This window comes from Manis pentadactyla, chromosome 12, assembly GCF_030020395.1.
Source record: "Manis pentadactyla isolate mManPen7 chromosome 12, mManPen7.hap1, whole genome shotgun sequence".
NCBI lineage: Eukaryota > Metazoa > Chordata > Mammalia > Pholidota > Manidae > Manis > Manis pentadactyla.
Window position 1 is genome coordinate 25,159,736 of NC_080030.1, and position 10,714 is coordinate 25,170,449.

At 37.1% G+C, this 10,714-nt stretch overlaps 1 pseudogene; it reads left to right on the forward strand.

The window, feature by feature from the left end:
• Positions 1-201: 201 nt before the first annotated feature.
• Positions 202-1,131, forward strand: LOC130679785 (olfactory receptor 7A10-like; annotated as a pseudogene).
• Positions 1,132-10,714: the final 9,583 nt, after the last annotated feature.

Here is a 10,714-nt window from a genome sequence, read left to right on the forward strand (position 1 = left end):
TTCCATTTCATCTTTATAAATTCCCACTAATTTCAAATATATGTAAGAATAACCCCTCCATCCATTCCTTTTGTACCTGATTCCCCCCATACCATTGTAATGGTAACATTTTCTCCATGTTAGTAATGCCCATGTGTGTCAAAATTAATCATGTCATTTTTCTTAATCCTAGTCATCACCAGAACTACATGGGACCAGGCAATGATACACAGACTTCAGTTTCTTCTTCTGGGACTTTCAGAGGAACCATCACTTCAGCTCCTCTTATTTGGGCTTCTCCTCTCCAGGTATGTGATCACTGTGTTTGGGAACCTGCTCATCATCCCAGCTGTCAGATCAGACTCCCACCTGCACACACCCATGTACTTCTTTCTCTCCAACCTGTCCTTTCTGGACAACGGCTTCACCTCCACCACCATACTAAAGATGTCTGTGAAAATACAGACCAAGAGAAAACTCATAACCTATGAAGGATGCATCAGTAAGATGTGTTTTTCCATAATCTTTGGGATTTTGTACAACTTCCTTCTGGTTGTAATTGTCTATGACCAGTATGTGGCCATCTGTCATCCCCTGTACTACATGGTCATCATGAACCCCCAGCTCTGTGGACTGCTGTTTTGGTGTCCTGGATCATAAGTGTCCTGAATTCCTTGTTACTGAGTTTATTGGTGTCATGACTTCCCTTCTGCAGAGTCTTCAAAATCCACCATTTTTTGTGTGTGAACTCAGTCAAGAGGTCCTACTTGCCTGTTCTGACACCTCTCTTAATTGTATGGTGATGCATCTGATACCTGGGCTTCTGGCTGGTTGTTCCCTCACTGGGATTCTTTACACTTACTCTAACATAGTATCCTCCATATGTGGAATTTCATCATCTTGGGAAATCATATAGCATATTCCACATTTGAATCTCACATATCTACTATCTCCCTATTTTAGAGTACAAGCCGAGAAGTGTACATTAGTTCTCCTGCTACCCACAGCTCACACTCAAGTGCAGCAGTCTCAGTGATGTACACCGTGGTCACACCCATGCCACACCCCATTAGCTTCAGAGTCAGCAAAAAATACATAAAGAGGGCTCTGAGAAGACTCTTTGTGAAGGAAACAAAGGGCCAGCTGCCCTAGGACTGAAGAAGGGCCCATGATTGCTGATGTCAAAGCCTTGGAGTCAAAAAGTGTGATTATTTAATCTGTGAACATAGTATTTTCCTATTTATTTCATGAATTTTAGTTTCTTTGACTTCAACTCATTTACTCTTTATGTAACTCAATTTATTAGCTTTCTGCTCCCTCTGATATCCCACAGCTTTTCCTGTGCTGTTTTCTTACTTTCTCACATTTCCTTCCAATTGTATATCAGAAATATTTTATAGTTCTCATTTATCTAATAAGACGTAGAGTTTTACAAATAATTTTTCTCAAGTGACATATCATATGAAATAATGTTTCATTTGTTTTACTAAAAGAATCCTCATCAGTTGTTCTAATAATGAATAAACTACACGTGATGACCAAGGCTTCCTAGATGACATTTTACATTCTCCAGGTTAAAGGGGCAACTCCTACCACTGCTCAGCATAAATCTGCTACCTGTGCTCTAGAGCTTACATCAATTAATGCACCACTAGATACTTAACATTCTAATTAATGTACTGGAGTATAATTGCATATTATAAACTGCACATATTTCAAATGTACAATATGTTGAATTAAGGAACCCATATAAAAATGATAGTACATATGGCATATTCCTACTTGTGTGTTAGGCAAGAAAGTCTAGAATTTGTAAGGGATTAAAAAAAATTATTGTTAAAAATTTAAGCTCCCTGGAAACTCCAAGATGGGGGCGTGAGTAGAGCAGTGGAAATCTCCTCCCAAAACCACATATACTTTTGAACATACAACAGACATCTCCTCCAAAAAGAGAGACCAGAAGACACAGGAAAACATCCAGACCACATTCCCACCTGCGAGAACCCAGCGCCTCGCAAAGGGGGTACCCACTAAAAGCACTTAAAGGAAACATGAAAGAGCTCAGAATAAAACAAACAACATATAAAGAATGGAGGAGGAGGAATAAGAAGGGAGAGAAGAAAAGAATCTCCAGGCAGTGTATATAACAGCTCAATAAGTGAGCTAAGTTAGGCACTAAGATACTAAAGAAGCTAACCTTGAACCTTTGGTAACCACGAATCTAAAGCCTGCAATGGCAATAAGTACATATCTTTCAATAGTCACCCTAAATGTAAATGGACTTAATGCACCAATCAAAAGACACAGAGTAATAGAATGGATAAAAAAGCAAGACCCTTCTGTGTGCTGCTTACAAGAAACTCACCTAAAACCCAAAGACATGCACAGACTAAAAGTCAAGGGATGGAAAAACATATTTCAGGCAAACAACAGAGAGAAGAAAGCAGGGGTTGCAGTAATAGTATCAGACAAAATAGACTTCAGGACAAAGAAAGTAACAAGAGATAAAGAAGGACACTACATAATGATAAAGTGCTCAGTCCAACAAGATTATATAACCATTCTAAATATATATGCACCCAACACAGGAGCATCAGCATAGTTTAAACAAATACTAACAGAACTAAAGGGGGAAATAGAATGCAATTCATTAATTTTAGGAGACTTCAACACACTACTCACGCCAAAGGATTGATACACTGGACAGAAAATAAGAAAGGACACGGAGGCACAGAACCACACACTAGAGCAGATGAATTTAATAGACATCTATAGAACTCTACATCAAAAAGCAACAGCATACACATTCTTCTCAAATGCACATGGAACATTCTCCAGAATAGACCACATACTAGGCCACAAAAAGACCCTCAGTAAATTCCAAATGATTGAAATTCTACCAACCAACTTTTCAGACCACAAAGGTATAAATATAGAAATAAATTGTACAAAGTAAGCAAAAAGGCTAACAAACACATGGAGGCTTAACAACATGCTCCTAAATACTCAATGGATCAATGACCAAACTAAAATTGAGATCCAGAAATGTATGGAAAGAAATGACAGCAACAACATAAAGCACCAACTTATGTGGGATGCAGCGAAAGCAGTCTTAAGAGAAAAGTGTACAGTAATCCAGGCATATTTAAAGAAGGAAGAACAAATCCAAATGAATAGTCTAACATCACAATTATCAAAATTGGAAAAAGTTGAACAAACAAGGCCTAAAGTCAGCAGAAGGAGGGACATAATAAAGATCAGAGAGAAATAAATTAAATTGAGAAGAATAAAACTATAGAAAAAATCAATGAAACCAAGAGCTGGTTCTATGAGAAAATAAACAAAATAGGTAAGTCTCTAGCCAGACTTATTAAGAGAAAAAGAGAATCAACAAACATCAACAGATTCAGAAATGGAATGGAAAAATTACGACAGACTGCACAGAAATACAAAGAATTATTAAAGACTACTATGAAAACCTAAATGCTAACAAGCTGGGAAACCTAGAAGAAATGGACAACTTCCTAGAAAAATACAACCTTCCATGACTGACTAAGGAAGAAACACAAAAGTTAAACAAACCAATTATGAGCAAAAAATTGAAATGTTAACCAAAAAGTACCCAAGAAGAAAACTCCCAGGCCAGAGGTATTTATCTCGGAATTTTATCACACATACAGAGAAGACATGAAAACTATTCTCCTTAAAGATTTTCCAAAAAATAGAACAGGAGGGAATACTCCCAAACTCATTCTATGAAGCCAACATTACCCTAATACCAAAACCAGGCAAAGACCCCACCAAAAAAGAAAATTACAGACCAATATCCCTGATGAATGCAGATGTAAAAATATTCAAAAAAATATTAACAAACCGAATTCAAAAATATATAAAAAAGGATCATACACCATGACCAAGTGGGATTCATCCCAAAGGTGCAAGGATGGAACAACATTCGAAAATCTATCAACATCATCCATCACATCAACAAAAAGGACAAAAACCACAATATCATTTCCATAAATACTGAAAAAGCATTTGACAAAATTCAACATCCATTCATGATAAAAACTCTCAGCAAAATGGGTATATAGGGCAAGTACCTCAACATAATAAAGGTCAGGTATGATAAACACACAGCCAACATCATACTGAACAGCGAGAAGCTGAAAGCTTTTCCTCTAAGTTCAGGAACAAGGCAGGGATGCCCACTCTCCCCACTGTTATTTAACATAGTACTGGAGGTCCTAGCCATGGCAATTAGACTAAACAAAGAAATACAAGGAATCCAGATTGGTAGAGAAGAAGTTAAACTGTCACTATTTGCAGATGACATGATATTGTACATAAAAAACCCTAAAGATTCCATTCCAAAACTACTAGAACTGATATCGGAATACAGAAAAGTTGCAGGATACAAAATTAACACACAAAAATCTGTGGCTTTTCTATATACTAAAAATGAACCAATAAAAAGAGAAATCAGGAAAACAATTCCACTCACAATTGCATCAAAAAGAATAAAATACCTAGGAATAAACCTAACCAAAGAAGAGAAAGACCTATACCCTGCAAACTACAAGTCACTCTTAAGAGAAATTAAAGGGGACACTAACAAATGGAAACTCATCCCATGCTCCTGGCTAGGAAGAATTAATATCGACAAAATGGCCATCCTGCCCAAAGCAATATACAGATTTGATGCAATCCCTATCAAATTACCAGCAACATTCTTCACCGAAGAGGAACAAATCGTTCAAAAATTCATATGGAAACACCAAAGACCCCGAATAGCCAAAGCAATCCCGAAAAAGAAGAATAAAGTAGGGGGGATCTCACTCCCCAACTTCAAGCTCTACTACAAAGCCATAGCAATCAAGACAATTTGGTACTGGCACAAGAACAGAGCCACAGACCAGTGGAACAGATTAGAGGCTCCAGACATTAACCCAAACATATATGGTCAATTAATATTTGATAAAGGAGCCAGGGACATACAATGGTGAAATGACAGTCTCTTCAACAGATGGTGCTGGCAAAACTGGACAGCTACATGTAGGAGAATGAATCTGGACCATTGTCTAACCCCATACACAAAAGTAAATTCAAAATGGATCAAAGACCTGAATGTAAGTCATGAAACCATAAAACTCTTAGAAAAAAAAATAGGCAAAAACCTCTAAGACATAAACATGAGTGACCTCTTCTTGAAAACATCTCCCCGGGCAAGGAAAACATCAGCAAAAATGAACAAGTTGGACTATATTAAGCTGAAAATCTTCTGTACAGCAAAATACACCATCAATAGAACAAAAAGGAACCCTACAGTATGGGAGAATATATTTGTAAGTGACAGATCTGATAAAGGCTTGACGTCCAAAATTTATAAAGAGCTCTCCCACCACAACAAACAAAAAACAAAAAATCCAATTAAAAAATGGGCAGAGGAACTGAACAGTTCTCCAAAAAAGAAATACAGATGGCCAACAGACACATGAAAAGATGCTCCACATTGCTAATTAACAGAGAAATGCAAATTAAAACCACAATGAGGCATCGCCTCACACCAGTAACAATGGCTGCCATCCAAAAGACAAACAACAACAAATGTTGGCGAGGTTGTGGAGAAAGGGGAACCCTCCTAAACTGCTGGTGGGAATGCAAATTAGTTCAAACATTGTGGAAAGCAGTATGGAGGTTCCTCCAAATGCCCAAAAAAGACTTACCATTTGACCCAGGAATTCCACTTCTAGGAATTTACCCTAAGAACACAGCACTCAAGTTTGAAAAAGACAGATGCACCCCTATGTTTTTCACAGCACTATTTACAATAGCCAAGAATTGGAAGCAACCGTAGTGTCCATCAGTAGATGAATGGATAAGCAAGATGTGGTACATATACACAATGGAATATTACTCAGCTATAAGAAGAAAACAAATCCTACCATTTGCAACAACATGGGTGGAGCTAGAGGGTATTATGCTCAGTGTAATAAGCCAACTGGAGAAAGAGAAATACCAAATAATTTCACTCATCTGTGGAGTATAAGAACAAAGGAAAAACTGAAGGAACAAAACAGCAGCAGAATCACAGAACCCAACAATGGACAAAGGGAAAGGGACCGGGGAGGATGGGTGGGTACAGAGGGATAAGGGGGGGAAGTAGAAAGGGGGTATTATGATTAGCATTCATAATGGGGAGGTGGGGGAAAGGGGAGGGCTGTACAACAGAGAGAAGACAAGTAGTGATTCTACAACATTTTGCTATGCTTATGGACAGTGACTGTAAAGGGGTTTGTAGGGGGGACCTGGTATAGGGGAGAGCCTACTAAACATAATATTCTTCATGTAATGGTAGATTAATTATAACAAAAAAAAAGTAAGAAAAGGGCGATTATACCCTGATAGGATAAAACAAACTGTAAATCTACGGTTAATGCATGCTTTAAATATCCTTAATTTTGATTATTTAAAGGGTGTCAGATGATCACCTATGGAAGTACATTTCTCTGATAATATTCCTTTCTATTAAAAAAAAGCAGTTCCTGTGTGGTGATCACCAATAAGTTCTTCACAATGATATAAAGGGCATATGAAAGTGTGGGCAAAGGGTTTGTTTTGTATTTTCACAGAGGATCAAAGCCTAATTTGGCTACCCAGAAAACGAATTAAGATACGATATGAAGAAGAACTTCCAACATCAACATTCTCTGGAAGAGTGATTCCAGTAGATGATCATCAAAAATCTTCAACAAAGATCCTGGCACTGTTGCAGTTGTAGCTGTATTCATCCCACCGGTTCCTGGACTTGCCATTGGAATGAAGAATGAGATATCTATGCTGGCCTGTGCATACAGTAAAATAACAAATTTGACTGTATCTATACTGTCAGAACTCAACCAAGAATTAAGAGAAGTGCAAGTTGCAGCGCTCCAAAATCTTGCAACTACAGACTATCTACTGTTAAAAGAACATATGGGATGTGAAGAGTTCCCAGGAATGTGTTGTTTTAATTTGTCTGATTTTTCTCAAACTATTCAAATTCAGTTGGATAATATCCATCATATCATTGATAAGTTTACACAAATGCCTAAGGTGCCTAACTGGTTTTCTTGGTTTCACTGGAGATGGCTGGTAATTGTAGGTCTGCTTTTGTTATGTAGCAGTATTCCTATTATGTTAATGTTTGTACACAATTTAATTAGTAGCTTGTTAAAACTTATACATGTTTATGTTACTCTACAAGAAGATATGTCAAAGAAATAATCAATCTTCCCATGTTTTCTTCAGTCTGCTATTTCTATAGCTTTTCTTCCTTCTTCCTAATTATAACCCTTAAGTAGAATTCATGCCTCATAATGAAATTACTGTGTATCATAATTCTTCCAAGTGGTAAAGATACCTCAAGACAAATGCTAGGCATAAAAGACACAGGGCATAAATCTGCAAAGAAGTAAAAACCTAACCTTTTCAAAGAATATTGCTTCTCTCCCACTTATCAACTTTACATTTCCCTGTATGGCCCCGGAAGATGAGTGGTTAGCCAGAGACAGGTAAGATTCCTCAAGGGAGGAACAACCTAAGACAGGCACAGTCGCAGGGGGGCCATCAGTTGAGAAATTGGGGATCAACAGAGGTGAGGCTTGGAACCTCACACCCCCTGTTTTGAGAGAAATCTTCTGCATCTGTGGATGTTTTGTTGCCCTTATCTAGCTTGGATTAATCCTTAGTCTATAGGCACACACCTGATCACCTACATTTGCCCTCTTACAACACTAAACTCTTTTCTACCTTTATATTGCATCTACCTACCACTTCAGCATTTTATTTAAAAAAATAATAATAATAAATGAGAAATGTGGGATTCACATATAAATCAAGTATAAAAATCAAACGAATATTCATATTTGACCTGATTGTTTATAGTTCATAATGCGTGATCAAAAACAAAAGTTTCTGTGATGATAGCCCTTGCACTGTTCAACATGTAAGAACTTACTCACTATGCAAGAATTTGTTCACCATGTAAGAACTTGTTCATTATGCTTCAGAAGATGTGAGACTGTTGAGAATTAGGCTTGGTGTTAATTAATGATTGTGCATTGAGTCCCCTATACAGAATTTTATTGTTGTTAATAACCATTTGATCAATAAATATGAGAGATGCACTCACAAGAAAAAATAGTTCAGACAACCCCTGAGAGAGGATCTGCAGAGACAGATCTAGCTAGCCTCCCTTTAAAAGAATTCAAAATAAAAATCTTAAACATGCTGACAGAGCTGCAGAAAAATATGCAAGAGCTAAGGGATGATGTACGGAGGGAGATCACAGAAATGAAAAAATCTCTGGAAGGATTTGTAAGCAGAATGGATAAGACAAAAAGGTCATTGACGGAATAGAAACCAGAGAACAGGAACACATAGAAACCGATGCAGAGAGAGTTAAAAGTATCTCCAGGGATGAAACAATATTAAGAGAACTGTGTGACCAATCCAAAAGGAACAATATACGCATTATAGGGATACCAGAAGAAGAAGAGAGAGAAAAAGGGATAGAAGGTGTCTTTGAAGAAATAATTGCTGAAAACTTCCCCTAACGGGTTGGAAAGTGTTGCTCAGGCTACAGAACCGCAAAGAACTCCTGAGAGACGGTACTCAAAGAGGACAATACCAAGACACATAATAATTAAAATGGCAAAGATCAAGGACAAGAACAGAGTATTAAAGGCAGCCAGAGAGAGATAAAAGGTCACCTACAAAGGAAAACCCATCAGGATATCACCAGACTTCGAATCAGGAACCTTACAGGGAAGAAGAGAATGGCATGATATATTTAATGTAAAGAAACTGAAGGGCCTTGAACCAAGGATACTTTATCCAGTGCGACTATCATTTAAATATGAAGGAAAGATTAAACAATTCCCAGACAAGCAAAAGTTGAGGGAATTTGCCTCCCGCAAACCACCTCTACATGGCATCTTACAGTGACTGCTCTAGATGGGAGCACTGCGAAAAGAGCACAGAACAAAACACCCAACATATGAAGAATGGAGGAGGAGGAATAAAAAGGGAGAAAAATAATCATCAAACTGTGTTTACAATAGCTCAATAAGTGAGTTAAGTTAGACAGTAAGGTACTAAAGAAGCTAACCTTGAACTTTGGTAACCACGAATCTAAAGCCTGCAATAGCAATAAGTACATATCTTTCAATAATCACCCTAAAAGTAAAGGGACTGAATGCACCAATCAAAAGACACAGAGTAATAGAATGGATAAAAAAGCAAGACCCATCTATATGCTGCTTACAAGAAACTCACCTAAAACCCAAAGACATGCACAGACTAAAAGACAAGGGATGGAAAAATATGTTTCATGAAAACAACAGGGAGAAAAAAGCAGGTGTTGCAGTACTAGTATCAGAAAAAATAGACTTCAAAACAGAGAAAGTATCAAGAGATAAAGAAGAACATTACATAATGATAAAGGGTTCAATCCAACAAGAGGATATAACCATTATAAATATATATGCACCCAACACAGGAGCACCAACATATGTGAAACAAATACTGACAGAACTGAAGGAGGAAATAGAATGCAATGCATTCATTTTGGGAGACTTTAACACACCACTCACTCCAAAGGACAGATCCACCAGAGAGAAAATAAGTAAGGACACAGAGACACGAACAACACACTAGAACAGATGGACCTAATAGACATTTATAGAACTCTAAATCCAAAAGCCACTGGATACACATTAGTCTCAAGTGCACATGAAACATTCTCCAGAATATACCACTTACTAGGCCACAGAAAGAGCCTCAGTAAATTCCAAAAGATTGAAATCCTACCAACCAAGTTTTCAGACCACAAAGGTATAAAACTAGAAATAAATTGTACAAAGAAATTAAAAGGGCCCACAAACACATGAAGGCTTAACAAGATGCTCCTAAATAATCAGTGGATCAATGACCAAATTAAAATGGAGATCCAGCAATATATGGAAACAAATGACAACAACAACACAAAGCTGCAACTTCTGCGGGATGCAGCAAAATCAGTCTTAAGAGGAAAGTATATAGCAATCAAGACATATTTAAAGAAGGAAGAACAAACCCAAATGAATAGTCTAATGTCACAGTTATCAAAATTGGAAAAAGAAGATCAAATGAGGCCTAAGTTCAGCAGACGAAGGGACATAATAAAGAACAAAGAAGAAATAAATAAAATTGAGAAGAATAAAAACAATAGAAAAATCAATGAAACAAAGAGCTTGTTCTTCAAGAAAATAAAAAAATAGATAAGCCTCTAGCCAGACTTATTAAGAGAAAAAGAGAATCAACACACATCAACAGAATCAGAAATGAGAAAGGAAATATCAAAACGGACCCCACAGAAATACAAAGAATTATTAGAGAGTACTATGAAAACCTATATGCTAACAAGGGGGAACACCTAGAAGAAATGGACAACTTCCTAGAAAAATACAACCTTCCAAGACTGACTCAGAAATAAATAGAAAATCTTAACAGACCAATTACCATCAATGAAATTGAAGTGGTAATCAAAACATTACCCAAGAGCAAAACCCCCATGCCAGATGGATTTACGTTGGAATTTTATCAGGCATACAGAGAAGACATAATACCCATACTCCTTAAAGTTTTCCATAAAATAGAAGAGGAAGGAATACTCCCAAACTCATTCTATGAAGCCAACATCACCCTAATACCA